At 39.3% G+C, this 8931-nt stretch overlaps 1 long non-coding RNA gene across 1 annotated transcript; it reads right to left on the reverse strand.

The window, feature by feature from the left end:
* Window positions 1–5873: 5873 nt before the first annotated feature.
* On the reverse strand, window positions 5874–8397 carry LOC125372134. The gene is made up of 3 exons (XR_007217990.1): window positions 8337–8397; window positions 7435–7716; window positions 5874–7008 (listed from the first exon to the last, which is right to left on the reverse strand). It is a non-coding gene; the product is annotated as an uncharacterized LOC125372134 (long non-coding RNA).
* Window positions 8398–8931: the final 534 nt, after the last annotated feature.

Here is an 8931-nt window from a genome sequence, read left to right on the forward strand (position 1 = left end):
GTGATTTAAATTCACATAAAACTGATTCATGTCAAATGACCTGTTATAAAAATACCATTCATTACTTATTTGTGTGTCCAAATTATGCTATTATTAGAAATAATAGGTATTATTATACAGCATGGATATGATATAAGAAAGCGTTATATGGAATTGTTGAAAATTATGTACAGGAAAACATTGAAATAAATCAATCAATACGTGCATTTATCTCAGAATCTGGTAGATTTAATCAATATGGACTTCTCCTTCATTATCTACTTATAATCAGATGATTACATTATTGCTCAACTGATAGTTTGCAATAGTATAGAATTAGTATTTTATTAATACTTATTTTGTATTTCAGCATCATTTAGATAAGCCATCGGCTTGTTTGCAAATCCAGTTCACTATAAAAAAAATATATGTTTAAAACACATGTAGTAGAACATATTGCAATAGTTAAGACCCGAAAAGAAGTTATGTGTAGGATCTTCAAAATGGTATCCACAAGAGCAGGTTGTAGAATCATGTTGGTGTTTGTTGTTTAACTCTGCACTCAGCCATATTCCAGCTATATGACCGCGGTCTGTAAATAATCAAGTCTGGACCAGTCTATCCAGTGATTGACATCATGAGCATCGATCCACACAATTGGGATACAATGACATGGATCAACCAAGTCAGCGAGCCTGATCACCCGATCCATTAAGTTATCTCTCACAACTAGCATAGGTTGATCATGTTGATGGGGACTAACTTCAACCTGGAATCCCCACGTGAGTAAGTATGCGGCTGTTAGCTTTGTTTGATGTTTAACGCCACACTCAGCAATATCGCAGCTATGTGGCAGGAATCAAACCTGGGTCTTCAGCACGAAGAGTGAACGCTTCAACCGCTAGGCTACCCCACCACCACAAATTCCCCCATGATAAAGTTGTCATCATGGTTATTGTTCAACTAGTTCAAGTGAAAATGTTCATACCCTTAAAATGTCTTATCTTCCACTTCACGATGATCTCTGATGCAAAACTTCCCTGTTATTAAAGCTGTTCTTGATTCTTCAAATCTGGAAAAATATGTTGAGGCTATTAATCATTCTCACAGAGTACAGGGAGTATATGAAATAAGACAGTGAGTCACATTAGCATACAAATTATCCAGTTAAAGTAAACATATTTCTACATTATATACATAAGCAAATACTAACATATGATAGACAGGCTACTTGTCATATAAAAATATAATTATACATTTACTTACATGTTGGCTATAAAAGTTAATGTGTCACATGTGACAGGCTTACATGTGGTAAATTACTTTAATACGTGGTCATTGTAATATTCACATATTCCTTACCTTAATGTGTCACTTCAGCTGCCAGCATGACCTCAGCTGCAATCTCAATATTTGGCCAGTTTTGACGAAATGACCGATCGTGTTCAGTGTATAAGCTGGGCCTCGTCTCTAATATAGCTTGGCGCAAGTTGACGACGCGCATAGAGAGCCGGGAACCAGCTTATGTCGTGTTAACCTGGTTCCCGGCTCCCTACGCGCGTCGTCAACTTGCGCCAAACAATAATGTGATATTAGAGACGGGGCCCAGCTTAGTGTTAACCCGGAACAAGCCATTTTACCCATATTCCCCTACGGTCCAGGGCGCCATTTTAGAACATGGATGTAAACAAACCTCGTGTATCGATATACACTGTGATTCTTGATTACGATAAGCTTACCTCGTGTATCGATACATTGTTCTCATTCACCTCCACCACGGAAATGCCGGCCGAAGTTCCTCTCAGCCATCCACAACGCGGAAATCAACAGTATTTGGAAAGGCGATTGGTATTGCCAGGTACGTAGCAGGGCTTCGAGGCCTTATGATTTCTGTGCAGAGATCTTATGGAACGGATTGATGTAGATATTTTCCTGCTCTACATACTTTACCGTAAACGCCAAGGGTCCTTTTTTTAGTATAATGGTCAACTGTTGGTTAGCATAAGGGGCGTAATGGATTTGTGGTCAAAACAAGATGATCCAAATTAGATCCGCTTTTTTATAGATAATGAAGAAAAGTACCAAGATCTAGGAACGATTATTAACTCTAAACTTTCGTGGGATGCTAATACAGATTATAATTTACAATAATGGCCACCAAAGACTTTATTTTTTTTACGCTTAGGATATTGTTATAATTACACTGTTATGTCCTTGTTTTGTATAAGCTTCATAACTTAATCATTCAATATTTCATGGAATGACTCTGACCTTGGCGAGGATCTTTTTTGCAACAAGTGATTCCTTATGTAAAGTGTATGTTGAATGACCCTGGCTTTGTTGTCAAATAATTGTTTGACAGTTGTTAAATATGGGGTTATGTTTTATCTCTGAATGTTTGGGATGAAATATTTTAATAAGGACAGTTCTAAGTTGGAAACTCAACTGAGGCCTTTTCAATTGAATTCAATGTACAGCATGTACAGTTTGGACATTTCTCTAATGTGAATGCTACTTATGTTTGCAGAATGTCTGGATGAATGAATGAGTCAGTCATCTGCACAGCATCAATGGAAAAAGGGAAGCAATGAGGAACAAGAGAAGAGTAGCAGTGAGTGGTAAATATTTGAAATTATTCTGTTTGGTTCATCATGTTCATGTAGCTATTCTGCAAATATTTCTTCAGTTTGCTTGTTCTTTATCACCTGTTGGCATGGATGGCCTAATTATCAAAGACACTACAACTTGCTGTGCATAGTTGCATCTCTTGGGCTTGACAGAAACCGATGGTCGTGGGTTTGAATCGAGGGTAGCATCATACACTTGCTTGTGGGTTTCATCAAAGTGGTAAACATGTAAGACCTGCATCACTTCGGGCTTTCTTCCCACATCAAGCTTACATGCCGTGATATAACTGGAATACTGTTCAAAGAGGCGTTAAACCCAATTCACTCATTTAACACAACATCCAGCAATAGTTCGGCTAAATGACAAGGATTATAAATTAATCAAATCTCAAATCTCAACTAGACAAACCAGAGATTAATGTTATGAGCTCGATCCAGACGCACCGATGATGACTGTTATGGACAACATCCCACGTTATTGGGTACGATTACGAGCTTTCAATGAGCCCACTTGCTACCTCATCTATTACTTTGGCTTGTATGGCAAGCATAGGTTGCTAGGAACATTTTTAAGAGATGTCAGTTAATGATTGTTTCAACTCATCAGCATGGAACAATATATATCTCAAATGTTTGGTGTATAACTAAACTCAAAGATGATAAATTAAGTGAATTTGCTGCCTTTTATCTGTAAGTACATGTTGCAACAATTCTTTTCTTTTGCTACAATCTTTATACATAATTTTGCAGAAACTGAAGTCCAGCTTGAGATACCCGGATGACAGGTTGACAGTCTGGAAGGACCCTTCAAGATATCCGAAGTGATTGGCAGACAGCGATGAGGAGAGTCCTGTTATTTCAATGGGAGCCTACCGAGAAGTTATATGCCAATTGACACTGGGACACACTCACAAAGGGTGGTCAGGCTAATGTGAGAAGACCAACCAATGCCAAGTCGGAGTGGGACCCTTCAAGGACGTTGAAGAAATTATTGTCTTTGGCCATGTGGTAATCACTTGAAAGGAATGATGTTTGCGACTACTTGTCTATAAATGTGGACCCAAACACCAAATAGAATGTTCACAATTCTACTAACACAATGCAACAGGGATAGAGCCCATCTGGCCTCCCCTCATCCTGGTTCCTGTTTTTCCATGGCAATATAGAAGGAAAAGGATGTTTGAGGGCAAGTAACTCTGAACTGGTGAGCATGGTCTGCTGATGCTTTCAAGCGAACAGTTATCCCGCTCTGTTATGAGTATTGAAGAATGGGAGGAAAGTGCATACTGCATCAGGAACCATTATGTGAACACTGTTCAATGTGTGATATATGCATATAAATAAAAGAAATTGATAATTTGTTTGTTGTTTGTTTCTTTAGCCAGCTGTGTAAATGGGGATTTTCCAATATTTTGCCTCAGTTTGATAGCCACAGTTATCGTATAAACCCATGCATTGCTCGGACATCTTTGGAATAACACATTGATCTGCTATGTCAAAGGTCAATGTCACAGCCAGACAAAAAAATTGTTAATGGCCAAACTCTTCCTTAGGGCAGGGATAGAAGTTGGCAACAGGTCATACACTTACTTTTTATCCCCCGGCATATAATACGGGGGATATAGTGATCAGCCTGTCTGTCCGTCTGTCCGTCCGTAATCATTTCCTTTTCCGGGGCAGGATTCCCAAACCATTCAGTGTATTTGATCGAAACTTGGCAACTCTTATCAGGCACATACTGAAGTGGTGCCTTTTGATATTTTGGGATTTTTCTAATTTTTATTTTTTTAAATTTTTATGGAATGAAGTTGGACATAGACTCAATTGGGGATGGGGTTCGTTTCCGGGGCAGAATTCGAAAACCATTCAGTGTATTTGATCGAAACTTGGCAAAGCTATCATGCACATGCTGAAGTGGTGCCTTTCAAATTTTGGGATTTTTCTAATTTTTATTTTTTAATTTTTTTTATGGAATGAAGTTGGACATAGACTCAATTGGGGATGAGGTTCATTTCTGGGGCAGAATTCGAAAAACATTCAATGTATTTGATCGAAACTTGGCATTCATATGGATGCGACCATGGTGGATCTTTTGTGGGTAAACAATGTATGCTTCTTAAAGAACATTCAACTGTTGACTCATTACATACAGAAATGCACTAGTGGTTACTTTACAGACAGCTGCCGGGGGGATATGTCATCTTTCTGATGACTCTTGTTCTCTAATGTGCCTTTTCCTGCAGAAGTCTAAATAACTCTTATACACATAGTTGTATATCATTGTCATATGTTTGTCAATATTACACTGAATGAAGCACTTTACAATTGTTTTTGAAATAGTCGCAACTGATATTGAAGGTCAAATTAGCTTTCAATGTCTTTCAGTAAAAATGTTCACAGTAACTGAGGAACAGCTCTCTGTAGTGTGATGAAATCTGGTACATGTCACCCTCAGAGTGAGGCATATTGTGTTTCAAACTTAAATGAAGCTGGTATGCTCATAACAAGTACTTGTACCTTTACAAATAATCATATTATCATCTCACTAGGACCAAAGGCCCAAGTGAGCACACAGTCGATGAGTTTATACTTTCACTCAGAATAATCTGGAAGTCTGAACATGAAATTTAAGGATATCATCATACATGTATTAGAACTGATGTTTGTTCATTAAACAGCTTAACATCTAAAAAGAATTATAGATGAAATTGAAAAAAATTGTCTTCTCCAAAAGTACATGCCCATAGATCTCAACTTTAAGGGGATATTTACAACTAAAATGACACAGAATATTACTACAGCTATCTGATATGCCCAGGCTAACATTATTTACCAGAAATAAGACATCTCGAAAAATTGCATCCGGATACCTGCCGGATACCTGCCGGATACCTTCAGCAATGTTCAATTTTTATGGTTAGTTTCCAATATATATTTAGGTGTTTCACACTTAATTGAACAAAATGCACCCCCAAATTGTGACATGTTTTTGGAAACTCAGAATGAGGTATCCGGTGCCGGATTCTTGGTATCCGGTGCGGATCCTTGGACACCCAGATTGAGGTATCCGGTGAGGTATCCGGTGCCGGATACCCGGATTCCAGGTGGCATACTTTCAGGTGAGGTGTCCATGCCGGATACCACGGATCTGGTATCCGGCAAGGTATCTGCCACCGGATACCCGGACGCGTTTTGGGTAAGTGTCCGGTGGTATCCGGCAGGTATCCGGATACCGGAAACTGCATTTTTTTTGCTGTGGCTGTTAGGATTGGGGAAAGTTGCAGAAGGATAAGGACTATAACCTCTACCACGGGAATTGAAAGAAGTAGGGCGCTTTCTGCGCTGTGCCTTACTTTCTGCTCTCTCGAAACGTCTCTCTTCATCCGAGTTTGAAGCCAACTCATCCCCTTCCAACTCCGAGACTACTGCCCAACCGGCTGTAGATCTGTCTGCAAGTCCTTCAACAGAATCCTGTGCTTTGTTAGGTTGACCAGGAATGTGTAGTTCTTCAATGGAGTCAAGATTTTCCTGCTGTGGTGAATCCATTCCGAACAAAGAAGACAACAGCTCGCCTGTGTGACGTGAAGGCCTCGAGTGGTGTTTCTTGCCCTCTCCTCTGCACCTTAAGCACGTGACGCCACCGCTTTCACGTGCACAGCCTTCTTCAAATCACATTCGTTACCGTATTTACCCCATAGTAAATACATTTCTTTGGTTGTGTGTTTGAGTCATACTACTGCTGCTGATGACTGTTTGAGGCGGCGCGGTTGTATTTCCAGAAGCAATACACGACAATGTGGTGCTCAGTGATTTCTTTTGGTAAGTCAACCATTCTCTGTTATAGCCTTGCATGGACGCTTCATTCGGGTAACCCGACATACACATGATCTGTCTGGCTGGAAAGTTTGAACCATTCATAGTCTTAATCGATGTCTCCTAAAGTTGTTATGTATGTCTCCGCATTCGGATCTGGTTTGGTGCTTAAAATATGAAATCTGCATAATCGAGTGTATCACGTATTTCTAACTTTGGCTTTGTGAAATAATGTGTTATGTTTCTTGTATTTCCAAATATGTCAATTATTTTATCAAAATAAAGCACTCCACTACTACCATACCTGAAGTGATGTTGCAATAATCCCCTCTGTATGTACCACTGCAGCCTATTGTGCATTGTCCATTTCCCTGATTGCAGGTTTTGTGCAGACAGCCTCCGCTGCAAAGAATATCACACAGATCGCCATGATGTCCAGGAACGCATCCCTCAGAACACATCCCAGTGTACTTTTGACAGTGGCGAAGGTTCCTTACAGGATCAGAGTTACAAGTCAAAGGGCAGTTCTTGTCGCAGTTCTCGCCATATATTCCCCAGGAACATTGCTGACCACCATGGGCTTGTGATGCTGGAATAGGATTATACGTGACATATTATATATCAGACAACAAAGAATTTACCATATATTTATGTATATTTTATAAATCGGGGAATTCCCCTAAAGTTGTTCTGTATGTCTCCGCTCGATTGACAGCGTAAGCACGTGACATACTTACTTTCATCGGTAAATGAACGACAGTCACCTTGTTAGTGTTCACATGGGCGAGGTTTTCCGCTACTGTCAATATTTCCACTTGCCTCTACCAACACAGTCCTCCCATGACATTTTAGAATCATGCATTCGGATCTTTTTTGGAGCTTAAAATATGAAATCTGCATAATCGAGTGTATCACGTATTTCTAACTTTGGCTTTGTGAAATAATGTGATATGTTTCCTGATTTCAAAATATGTCAATTATCTTCACAAATTTAAGCACTCCACTACCACCATACCTGAAGTGATGTTGCAATAATCCCCACTGTATGTACCACTGCAGCCTATTGTGCATTGTCCATTTCCCTGATTGCAGGTTTTGTGCAGACAGCCTCCGCTGCAAAGAATATTACACTGATCGCCATGATGGCCTGGCACGCATCCCTCAGAACACTTCCCAGTGTACTTTTGACAGTGGCGAAGGTTCTTTACAGGATCAGTGTTGCAGGTCAAAGGGCAGTTCTTGTCGCAGTTCTCGCCATATATTCCCCAGGAACATTGCTGACCATGGGCTTGTGATGCTGGAATAGGATTATACGTGATATATTATATATCAGACTACGAAGAATTTACCTTCACTTTGTGTGAGTTCATTGGAGTATGGACTTTCTGAGAGTGGTGGCCAAACTGTGAAACGTCGGAACTTGTTCATACAATGTTTTACCCTCAATAAGTGAGTGAATGAGTGAATATTTAAAGACACACCATCAGTATTTTAAACCCTCAATAAATGCTTATAATTGTTTATATCACTAGTGTATACCTCGATGTACGTATTACACAGTTTCGTGAAGTATACGTGACTTCATGTTCACACTGACAGACATACAACAACCTACCAACCAACCAGTCAACACGTTTTCCCAGTTTTGTTACAACAACTAGATCCAAATAATACCATTTAATGAAAAAGGTGTCTTACATCGCTGCATCAGTAAGTTAGTCCATGTGACAGCAAGTCACAATACATGTTCACAAAGTACTTGACGTCAAAAATGGCCGAGACATAAACGTGAGAGGTGAGATTTCCAAAGTTGTTCATGAGCCAGTGGCGATTGCAAGTGTCAGTCATCATTGATCAATTGGTCGATCATTGAAAGGTGATAACAAAGATATGTCAAATAATTGTAAATGTACTCACTGATAAACAACAGAACTAGTTGTGGCCACATCTTTGATAGTTGTCTGGCTGTTACAATACCTGTTAGAAAATATATTTACAGAAACTTGAAAAACATGGAGCTGTGCAGAAATTGACAATCCTGATAAAATGTGTGATTTTGATTAATAATATAATACTATGTAAATATGTGTCCTACCAAACGTCATGTCGTTCTTTGTGCAAGGACACACAATCTGCATCAAACCATATGTATTAATGGACAGCTAAATCCGTACATCATCTGACATTTAACCATCATGCAAAGCTGAAATGTGTGTTTGTTATTTGACAGCAATGATCCAGCTATTTGACCGGGGCCTGTAAATAAAAACGAAATAAACAACGATACGACAACAGCAATTAATCAAATCATGTCCACACGATTGATTTAGTTGCCTACTATGGCAAGGAGTGGTCTTGGGGCCTTATTGTACCCCAAAATCCCCACACGGAGATGGGCCAAATAATAAGCCATGTTTATTAGAGATATAGCAAGATTTTTTTACAAACACAAATTAAACCTTATGAATGAATGGCCGTCAGTAAGACCAAGGGCACACACAGCTTGTTATTC

The sequence above is a fragment of the Haliotis rufescens genome, unplaced genomic scaffold (genome assembly GCF_023055435.1).
Source record: "Haliotis rufescens isolate VD_foot unplaced genomic scaffold, xgHalRufe1.0.p SCAF_360, whole genome shotgun sequence".
In the NCBI taxonomy this organism is placed as follows: Eukaryota; Metazoa; Mollusca; class Gastropoda; order Lepetellida; family Haliotidae; genus Haliotis; species Haliotis rufescens.